This window comes from Protopterus annectens, chromosome 7.part0 (genome assembly GCF_019279795.1).
Source record: "Protopterus annectens isolate FY-2018-M chromosome 7.part0, PAN1.0, whole genome shotgun sequence".
In the NCBI taxonomy this organism is placed as follows: domain Eukaryota; kingdom Metazoa; phylum Chordata; order Ceratodontiformes; family Protopteridae; genus Protopterus; species Protopterus annectens.
Genome location: NC_056739.1, coordinates 1,362,759,441 through 1,362,771,464, shown reverse-complemented (window position 1 = coordinate 1,362,771,464; position 12,024 = coordinate 1,362,759,441). Strand labels below are relative to the sequence as shown.

At 35.0% G+C, this 12,024-nt stretch overlaps 1 protein-coding gene across 1 annotated transcript in view; it reads left to right on the top strand.

Annotated features, from left to right (window-relative positions):
• Nucleotides 1–12,024, top strand: part of CTXND1 (cortexin domain containing 1) — a 129,435-nt gene that overhangs the window by 103,354 nt on the left and 14,057 nt on the right. The window lies entirely within an intron of this gene.

Sequence of the window (12,024 nt, the reverse complement as noted above, 5' to 3'; positions counted from 1 at the left end):
ATGAATGTTTAAGGGTGGAGCGTGTTCCTAAAGGGTTAAGAACATGGAAATATCCATCTGGGCTGGTAAGGACCTCTATGCTTCACCAAGAACATTTAGCTCTTTTTAACAAACAAGGTTGTGAATTGTTGAGCTGCCTTGTTCGAGACAATGATAGACAGATCAGTGAACTGGACAAAGAAATTAAAGTATTGGGCAGTAAAATTCATACTGACCTGCTTTTTGAACAAAAAAAGTTACAATATTTTAATATTTTTCATTAAATTTATTCTATTATTAGTGACTTAAAGCATAAAAAGTTTAACAAATTGACCAGGGACAAGCATGAATATGAGGAGGGTAGGGCATATCCACCATCCCCATCGGGCCAACAAAGATTGGGAGCATTTCAACAAAGCAGAAGGCAAGAACACAGTGGTGACTGTGAGGACAATTATGATGGTCCTGACCCTTTAGAATACCCCCCCCTTCTGAGGAGGTCCGAGAGACTGAAGAACCAGATGGGGTGGTTATGATAATGGTCAACAGTATCCCTCTACGAAGGGGAGAGGGAGGGGGAAAGGCCAGTACCACAACAACAATGTTTGGAATCAACATTAAATGCACCTTATGTTATTCTGATCAATGACCATGGTGATTTTAATGTTTATAATTATAGTGATGTGGTTTTACATAAGAATATTGCCAATTTGTTTGATAAGGGGTTAACCTATGTTACAGGTAGGGGTGCAAGGGCAGATGATACTTTAATTAATTTGAAACTCTACACTAGAAAATTGAATTTACAATTTTATTTCGAGGACAAAAAAGTTAGAAGGATTAGTAATGATGTTTGTCAGAGAAAAAGTAATTTTAACCCTGTTTTACATCCAACTGTGTATCTCTTTGAGAAATTGTGTGAACATGATTTGAGAGCTTTGTTAAATGATAACAGACACAAATATGGGTCTATCCTTAGTGTAGAAGAAACCACTTTACTCAGAGAAGTATGCAATAGAAATGATCTGAGAATCGTGAAACCGGATAAGTGAGGGGGCCTGGTAATCATGAATAGCATTGATTATATCAACAAGATGTGTTCACTGTTATGCAGATACATACAGTGAAATAAGTTTAAATGAGAAAATATTATCTATAAAAAAATAGATATTCCATTACAAGAGTTAGTTTTGAACAATCAGATCACCTTAGATGAATATAAATTTCTTGTGACTAAAAACAATAGAACATCCACTATTTTTAGAATACCCAAAATCCACAAGGATTTGGGCGATCCTCCTTTAAGACCAATTGTGGATGCATGGGCCTCTAAAACTTACACCACTGCTAATTTCATTGATTCTCATACTAAAAATGTGCTGAAAGGAAAAACTTGGATACTGAAAGACTCCTGGGACCTCCTGATGAAAATATTTAAAGAAATGTACACCGATGGTTTAATATTTGTCACAATAGACATGAAAGACCTTTTTTCAGTCATTCCACATGATGTGGGGCTGGATTGGTTTTATAGGTGTCTATGTCAGTACTCTCAATTTGACCATGAGAATATTTTAACAATTAGAACCTTAATGGAATTGGTGCTGGAGAGTAATGTTATTACTTTTGAAAAACAATTATTTAAGCAAGAGAATAGTTGGCAATGGGCGCCGCATGCTCCCCTATTTTTCCCAATATTGTTTTAACATATTGGGAAAATGAATTTATTTTGAATAGTCCCTATTCTCTAAAATGGACTTTCTATGGGAAGTACCTGGATGACATCATTGTGTTCTGGAAGGGGGATGAGGTAGAGTTGATGGAATTCTTTGAGTAACTAAAGACAACCACTGGGTTTTTAGAGTTTACATCTACATTAAATTCTGATCAAATTAGTTATTTGGCTATTTTGATTATTAAGGATAGAATTAAGAAGTGTTTTCAGACCACTATATATAGGAAACCAACTTATTCTAACAGTCTGTTACACTTTGATAGCTGGCATCCTATACACCAGAAAAAAATCTTTGGTGAAGGGACAGACTGTTAGGTTGGCAAGAATGATCAGTGATGAGGCAGAATTTGTGGAACAGATGGACTTCTTAAAAAATATGTTAGTGAAAAGAGGTTACCCGGTGGAATTTTTAAATAATATTTTTAAGGACATTATTAATAAAAGATCAGGGGGTACCTTTGTTCCCCTACTAGGGAAAGCAGACTACATGGTTATGGGACAACAGAAGTTGGCTGAGGCGGACTTTAATAATGCTTTAATTCTTACCTATAACCAGGGTTTTCAAGAATGTAAGGAGATTATTTATCAAAACTGGCATGTATTTGAAATTAACAAAGAACATCTTAACAGTGTAGGTAATAGGCCAAAAATAGTCTATCGAAGGGACACCAATTTTAAAACTATTATTGAAAGGTGTCCGAATAACAACCAGGTGAAAGGAAATATGTCAAAATGCGGTCACTGTGGACAATGTAAATATATGTTGGAAGGAAATACAGTTATTATTCCCAATTATGGCAAAGTTCATTTATATGGGAAATTCAACTGTAGTACAAAGGCAGTGGTGTACTTAGTTGTGTGCACCAAATGCCCAAGATTTTATATCGGCAAGACTATCAATGCCATTAGGACCAGGGTGTACCAACATAACAGTGACATTTTACATAATGAAATAAAAAGTGCCCTAGCAGTTCATGTTCTAGAAAATCAAGAACACAATTTTAAGTTTACTATACTAGAACAAGTATGTACCCGTGAGAGAGGTGGTCCAGTAAATGATTTTCTAGAATTAAAAGAACTAAAGTGGCAGTTAAGAACTAATGCCAGTGTAAACCCTGGACTAAATAGTACCTTATCTATTAGTTTGGTACTTAGGTTGAGGTCTGAATTTTTTTTATAAAAGTGTATTTCCTACGGGCTTTTTTTGGTTGTATTTGTGTATTGTTTTATTGCCAAGAACAGTTGGATCTGGGACATCTTCTGTATTGCTCTCTGCGATTGTTGAATATATACATATATACATATATGTTTTTTAGAAAAGCGCATGTATTTTTATATATATTTCTATATAAATTTATGAATTATATTGTATATTTTCTTGAACTAAGAGGTATTAGGAAGGATGTATAAGTATTATTTATTATTGTATTATTCTATAGAGGTGGAATGTTTACATTTTTTCTGTGTTTTTATACAAAATGCAGGTAGCACTTTAAATAGCTAATTAGGGGGAGTATTTAAGCTGGGTAGTATGCATTTTTGTCACTTTCTGATGAAATTTCTTATTGACGAAACGAAAGCACTTAAATAAAACTTTTGGATTTGTTTTTGGCTTCTTTATCATATTTATATATATATATATATATATATATATATATATATATATTCTAATTCAAATTTGACCATTGTCAGGTTTGCATACGTGGGGGCAAAAGGTGCTCCCTGATCCCTACTGTACCATGATCTTGTACAGGCAAAGCCAGTAAATTTCAATTACCTGATATTTAATCAGCTGAATCAGCTCTACCAGAAGTTGATGACTATTTTGACAGAAAGTTGTGCTCCTTTCACAGAGTATGAAGTTAAAATTAATTATGACCTGTAGACATGTTATGAAATCCTGCAAGTTCAGATTCTTCAGATGGCAGTGTCTCTTGAAGTATTTTTATATATTGGCCAGAGTGGCAAAGATGTTTACTACAGTCACTTTGATGTGTTGGGGAAGCAGGTTAAGGGTGACTGGTTACACATCAATATTTTATATGTCCTACCTATACCTTTTTAGCAGCACCCTCGTCATCAGATTTAGAACTTGTGTGTTCCAGGGGAATCCAACTGTTTAATTAAAACAAAGCATTGCAAAAGCCTGAGATGGTTGTTAGCATGGTGTGATTTCTGCTAAGTGTTCTAAGTGTAAATGTGAAGGAATTCAATGAAGTAAGGGTAATTTGAGGGGGTAACTATAACTCTCTAAAGGTAGCCAAATGCCTCATCATCTTATTAGTGATGGCACATGAATGGATGAATGAGATTCCCACTGTTCCTGCCTACTATCTAGTGAAACCACAGCCAAGATAAGGGGCTTGTCAGAATCAACTGGGAAAGTAGACCCAGTTGTGCTTGACTCTAGTCTGGGCAGAAATTACATGGTGACAGCACCTGTCTCGGGTCATCAACTAAAAACTATATCAGAGAGCTCTTTCACTTAGGATTCCATGATCCCTTTCTCTTTTTCTTTGCCTATACTCCAATATCAATCCCTGATACAGAATGCACCCTTTGTCAGCCCTCTATATAATTATTGTTACTTCTTAACTATATCTCTTTTGCTTTTATTTCTGCCCTATTTTTAAACTCCACTTTCATTTTATCCTACTCATTAGCTATAACTTCTGAAGAAATTGCTATCTTCCCAAATACCTCTCAAATAATTTCCACTACCTATTTCTTAAATTCCTTTCTTTTTAATAGGCAGGTAGGAAAGCTCCAATGTCTCATTTTACTCATTACCCTGCATTTTTATCTTAGCTGTTATTGGCACATGATCTCCAATAATTATTGGATGTGTGTCAAATCTTTCAATTAAGCATTGCTACTTGCACTCTGCATTTCTTAATATTTCTTAATATAATTTAATATTCTTACCCTTTTGTCTATAACAGTGAGGTCATTCACATTCCAAAATAATATGTTTAGTGTAGCCATTATGATAAGAAGCTATTATTTTCACTTATCATATGTTGTTCTTCTTTCGGCTTTTCCCGGTTAGGGGTCACCACAGCAGATCTCCAGTCCGCTTATGATTGACAGTAGATTTTTACAGTGCCGAGCTGCCAGCTTGACACCCAACCTTCAACGAAGGCACACTAATTCATGCATGTCTTTCGAACGCCACTTGACTGCGGGAAGGACATGCAGACTCTACACAGAAGGCGCTCCAGCCAAGAATCGAACAGGAGAACCTCTTGCTGTGAGGTGACAATGCTACCGCTGCACCACCACAGCTTGAAAGCTTTTTTAAATGTCTGATGTTTGGCAGTTTGATCCTTTATACAATTGTTTCTTGTCATTCTCTTTGAACCTATGTCACATTTTACAAAACTATTTGTTTTAATGAAAAACTTCAGACAAAAAAAAAAAGCAAACACACTTCCATTAAATTAAAAGAAGCAAGTAGAACTATGTGCATCTTCAAATAATGAAGTTTAACCCTCTTGATAGGAACAATTTGCCAAATCAGCATCTGCACCCACAGGCATTAATTAACCTAAAATTAAGATTATCCATGCTAAGCTGCATGTTACAACCTGTGCTCCTACTTACACTAATTATCTGCTCTTGTCTTATCCTTATTCTCTCACAAATATGTAAAACTTGTATGCTTTCTGAGAATATTAACCTTTAGCATTTAGCATTAAGAAAAATGTACTAGTTATCTTTAAATAAAACTAAATTATACACTGTTCTAGTAAATGCATTAAAGTATTTACCAGAAAAGCTGTTATCCCTTATTGGCTTCCAATAATTTCAAACTTTATTTTTTTACTGAGCTGCTTGCCCTTGTACCTTTTAATTTTCCATTTCTTTTGGTAAACAATGTCTAGACCTCTTGATTTATTGCCTTTACCTTTAATTAGCATTGTGCCATAGAAACAAGAACAAAATGTACAGCTACCCTCACCTTCAAATTTCTCAAATGCCTCTGAACATTCATTTTCTTAAATAAAACTATTCATTACATTGTGGTCTCTAATTATAAAAAGACACTTGCTTACACAAAAAAAAAATGTCATTAGATTAAACCATGGGCATTAATTCATACAGTCTCCTATGCAAAAGTAAAACAAAACATTTTAATTATGCATGTATTATAAGATCCATTTGCAATTGCTAATGAAGATCTTGGGAAACACCATGTATTGAGGCCAAAAATGTTCCATTTAGTATAAATAAGCAGTTTGTTTCGTTCTCAGTAAAGGGTCATATGCACTATGTGATCTATGCAGATAAGAAATGAATAACAATAATTATGCAAAACAGCAATAGTTCTAAGTAAGCAAATAAATCTGACTGGTTACTGAGCACCTCTTTACTATAATAAAATATGCATTACCAAAGGAGAGAAGCAATTTCAGTTATCTCTGTAACCTTAGCTATCAGTTTAAAAATGTACAGATTAATGCTTTGCTGCTGCGAAAATAAAAAGCATCATACAATTAATATGTAAAAGGAAAAGCAAGTACTTACATTCAATGCATTGCATATTAGATTATGTTTCATCTTTGAATAATTTATTTAAACAAATGCCATCATTTCTTGCTTTCTGTTAATTACTTTCATGCTGTTTAAGTAATTGCAAATGACAACTCTGAAAAGCATTCCTTCGGTAATGTTTCACTGCATTAAACATGAAGCTCTCACACCAATAACAAGCCAACAACTAAGCAGATTGGTAACAATGATTTCAAAAGGTATTGTATTTCAAAAGGTATTGTATGTTAGTAGCAGAGAAAAAACAGAAGTGATGATCATCAAAAAAAACTACAGGGATACTACATTGTGACAACTAGGGTGTCATCCTCCCTAAGGATCCAGACAGAGTCTTTTCCATTGTATCCAGCAGCATATTTTTCCACTGCATAATTTCCAAATATCCTGTCAAAGTACAGATAATACCATTATGCAAGCTGTCAAGAGGGGTCAGAGAGTTAGTGACTTTCCTGTACCTGTTGTCCTTAGTTATGGTACTCATGCTAAGTTGATAAAAAGTATAAACTGCCCAGTGGTAAGTGGTGAAATGGTGTTGTGTATTGCAGGTTAAATGGTGTACAAATGCAGTCAAGGAATGTCCAGTACATCTATAGTGTGTGTGTACATGTATGAATGTATCTGCCTCACCAGTGACAAAGCATCACAAAGCAGAGAAAGAAATGAAAGGCAGTTCCTCCATACAGTAGCATAATTTAAAAAGGAAAATTACTTATGTTTGAAATAATGCTACTGTGTGGCAGAAATAAGTTTTGTCTGAGTGCTGGGAATGTTAGAATTACCTTATTTGGTCAAGTTCGGTCATTTGGGCTCTACTCTTATAGCCTAAAAACACCACATTTGGTAAAAGCAACATAATCCACATTTTAGAAGTTATCTACTGCTTGAATAGCCTGTAAAATGTGCAAAAAGCAAGGTCATGCAGGTTTTATTTGCCTTAAAAATTAAACAATTATTATTAGTAGTAGTATTTACTGTATACTTTTTCAGTGTAACACAGCTGAATGCAAACTTGCACATAGCCTTTATCTGGTAAAATTTGTTTTGTGTTTCTTTTTAGAGGATTTAGACATTTTTTCATCTGAAAATGAAGAAAATAACTCAACTATGGCCTGCTGTGAGCCAATGGGATGTTGTTGGCTGTTGATGGGATCATTGAGTGATATGGCAGTGAATGAAATTAGGCTGTCAAGACTATTACATTATATAAGACACTGTTAGCAGCAGCAGCAGGAAGCTGGCAGAATATATAAAAGGTGGTGCCAATGAATCCATAACAAATAGCTAGTATGCTGTACTGCAGACAATAATGAATCAACTGAATGACCTCATAATGTGTGAAAGCAGATGCTCTTGGAAGGCACTGTGCAGAATCACTTCAAGTTGCATGGATCATTTTGGTCATTTCTTAAAGAGGGTCAATAGAAGAAAAGATAACCGGGAAACTACCGAGAGGGAAGAGCTTCATTGCCTCTCTTATTTTTGTAATACATTTGTCCTGGATTACTCCAAGTTCTTTTACAGTCTGAAATTAAATGAATATCCAATTAGAACTGACATTTATTATACATGATAATGTTTCATTTTTGCAGAGGGTTCAAAATAAAAAATACAGTTAGCATCACTGGATGATTTCAGAAATATATTCTCTTTTTGACACATACTGTAGTTTACTAATTAAATCTATAGATTTGCAAAAGCAAACACACATAAATCCTTCTTTCTTTTTCTATTTCCTCACTTCTATAGCCTTCTGTTGAGGGAACCAGCTCAAGTGTTCAAGTGTAACATATTCCATCACTCGTCTCCATGGACATGCAAGTATCCTTAAACTTTTTTTTTTTTTGCTGCCATATATATAATAGCTGCTTTTGGACAATAATATTCACTATGTAGGTCCAGTCATACAGATGGTACCACATCGTTTTTATTATTCTGAATGCCCATATATGATCTGTTTACTTAACCTAGACAAAACATGCAAAGCATTTTGTTTTATCATTTATTCTTTGCTGACCGGGTTAGTCCCATTAGGCTAGTAGTGTCTTTTCAGGATAGACCCAAGGTGATATTTATAATACTATATCCTGCAGTCTTCATTTTTGTGATTATTTTTTTTTTCATTTCTGCAGCGTCCCTCTGGTACAACTGACTGATCATCGTAACTCAGTAACTGGTCAGTTACTGTTAATAGCCTTTGATATTGACCTCAGTGTTAATCCTGGTGTTCCCATTACATCCATTTGTTCCCACAGTATTCATTATGGCAGCACTAAAGAAGAATCATCAGTTCTCTGCACAACTACCAGATGTCCAAATTCTACACTCGATATGCTGCAGCCACAGACCCCCAGCATTCAGTTCAAGTCTGATTTTAATGTTGGAGATCTGGTATATCCCCTGACCTATTTAGGTAAATAAGTATTTCTCAGAAAAGGCAAAATAAGGTACAAGAGTTGCAACATACTAAATATTTAAGTGTGTCAATAGTTCTCCATAGCAGTCTCACCTTGACATCCAAATGCCTCACTTCCCACATTTAAATAAGATATGTTGCTGTCTGGTGACATATACCACCAGGTAGAGTCTTAATTTGTTACTTCAGCAAAATCAGATTGCTGTTTGTGAAAACCTAGCAACAGCTGGAACTTCCAGTAATAGCCGACAACTTATAGAAACATTTTTGTGTTAAATTATGTTGCTGGTTAGAAATTGTATTAGGCTGTCAGCCTTTCCAATAGGACAGATGTGAAGACTGGATCAGAGTTACTTCTATAAAAGATCCTTGAAATGGTTGCTATCAATTTTACGTTTCTATGTGTGATGTCTGATTGCTATACTAACCCCACTCTTTTTGCTGTTACTTGAATAATCCTCATTCATTTCATTCATTCTTTGACAGCCATTTTATCTTTCTCAGGGTCATGTAAGCGCTGGAGCCTATAAAGGTAAGCAACTGGACTAAGGAAGACAACAAGTAATAGGCAAGACACCAGTCCATTATTGGATGTTTACATACACACACAGACACACACAAACACGCATACACACCCACATGCACATACACACAGCACACTTACACGGACATACACAAAGCACATTTACATGCACATACACACAGACGTACATGTATACTCACTCACATACACATGGGTGTGCTCACACACACAAACACACACACACACACACACACACACACACACACACACACACACACACACACACATACACACAAACACACCACACACATACACACATACATATGTGCATGTGTTCACACTCACATACACAAACACACACTTACTGAGAATTTCCATGACTACCAGTTCACTTTTCTGTATCTTTTTTTGAGATGCAGGAGGAAACCGGGGCCTGTGGCACAAAGCCATATGGATGCAGAAAGGACATACAGACTCAACAGTAAATGAACAAAACCAGAGAAAAACTAGCTGTGAGGCAGCAATAGTAACATTTGCCCTTGTATGTCATTTGACCATAGTATTCCTTTTCCTTTGAGGTATGTTGAACTTAGAGTTAGTATATATAAGTAGTGGCAGTGTGGGGTGTACAGGGAGTTTCCCCCTGCAGAAAGCAAAACTGAAAAAAAACAGTAATTTTCAATATTCACTGTGCTGCTGTATTTTTGTAGTTTTTTTTTTATTTAACCCACTGACTCACAATTTGGAATCCCATTATTACAGAAAGGAGCTGGAGTAATCATCACATGAAGTTATTATTTGTATTGTCTTCCAATTAGAATTAAGGACTTTCCAATAAGAACTGATTACAACTGATTTCTAAACATTGTTTTATAAAGCTGTTGATTTCTTCTGTGGTGAATCACTAAATATTGTCAGTAATAATGTCCCCTTTACACTAGTTTGGGCTAAAACAGCAGATTTCCTCAAGCTTAAAAAATAAAACGTATAATGAAGTTCTGTGAGTATTCCCGGCTTTCATGCAAACTTTCCTGTTGCTGACAAAAAGACTATATGGGAAAATAGAGAACAGATGCAAGCTTGCCACTTTGGCACAGCATCTAAAAGCAATTAAGTTCCTAAGCTATGTATCTTTATGAACTGATATTCAAAGGTTTCTTTAGCTTCTGTGAGAAAAACTATGCCTATTTATTTCTCTTGAATTGTACTGTTTTTATTTTTTTTCTAAGTATTAGAAGTCATTTGTCTAGGGATTGTTCGAGAAATCCTGAATAATTAATTTTCTGTTTTATTTCTTATTAAATCAGCAACTCCCCATTTTTGTGTTTTGTTTTCGGTGGTGAAAGTTTATTTTTCTCATAGGCTGACTGATCCTGTAATGTTATGTAGCTACATCATAGATAGACATATGTACATTTTTTATTAAAAAAACTGTACAAAGTGACCTTCTTGAAAGGCCTTCTGCTTGAAATAATCATACAAAATTTTATAGCTTCAGCTATTATTCAAGCAGGCTGTAAGTACTCCAAACCACACTATTTATTGTGAGCGCTTTCGTCCAACTTAATTAGACAAAAGAAAACACAACAATTAACCAATTTATATACTTAAAAGTGGATGCAATTAAACCAATCACAAATTAACCATCAGTAAATTACATTCACTAATTCATGTAGGATTATAAAAACATCTAACTCCATTGTGGCAACAGTAAGCAATTCAACTAATACAAGATATCTTCTCCATTTACAATATGTATACTTAAAACCATATACAAAACATATCACAAACCAATACACAAATACATGTAATTACATAAAATGTAATTTTATTTTACATTTGTTGACCGGGCTAGTCTAGCTGGATATATGTCCATTTTCAGTAGAGGCCCGGGGAGAAAAGCTCCACATAAAAAAACAAGAACAAACAAAATATTACAACTTTGGTTACAGTACACTTGTAAGACACAACAGGTTCACATGGTAACTTAGCATACATGATAGTAAAACAGCAAAAAAATAGAAAAGCCCTTTTTTTGTGTGTGTGTAGTTGACCAAAAAATAGTAGAAGAAAGAGTATTCGGAAGGATGTAGGACATTCACAAGAGAAAATTATAAATAAGGCATAGGAAAATAGAATAGATATATGCAAGACTGGAGAATTAGTTAAGGGCAGTGACTTAGCTATAAGGCAGTAAAATAACAATACAGTCTTTGAAGGGTATAAAAAGTCTAACTAAGAAGGTAGTGGTCTTAAAGTGGCTATAGAGTGAGTATTAAATTGGCGCTATAATCTAGGATGACAGGAAGAGAAATCTTAGTCAGGGTTAGTACAAGAACATAGCCAGTGGGTTGTAAGGTGTAATTTGAGTTTCTTTTTGAATAGTGCAGTTGAAGAAAGAGATGTGAGTTCAACAGGTAGAAGGTTCCATCTTTTTCCCACAGTGTTAGAGAAAAGGGAATCTCCTGCTTTATTGTTGGGCTTTTGTCTAGATACCAGTAGTTTATTTGCTGAACATAGGTTTGTGAGATTTTTATATGGGCTGATTAGACTCATGAGAATTGATGTATTAAATGGATTATAAAGGGTTTTATGAGCAATAGTCAGTTGGTGGAATATAATTTGATTAGGCAGTTCCAGCCAACCCAGTTGCTTCAGGTTTTGGCAGTGGTGGGTTCTGAAAGGGGAGCCGGTAGCAAATCTGGCAATGTTATTTTAGGAGATTGCCAGTTTGTTGAAGTTGCTTTTAGATAGATTTGTGTATATAGGAGAGGTATAGAAGAGGGTGGAGATAAGGTGGGTATGGGCAGTAATTTTTCTAGC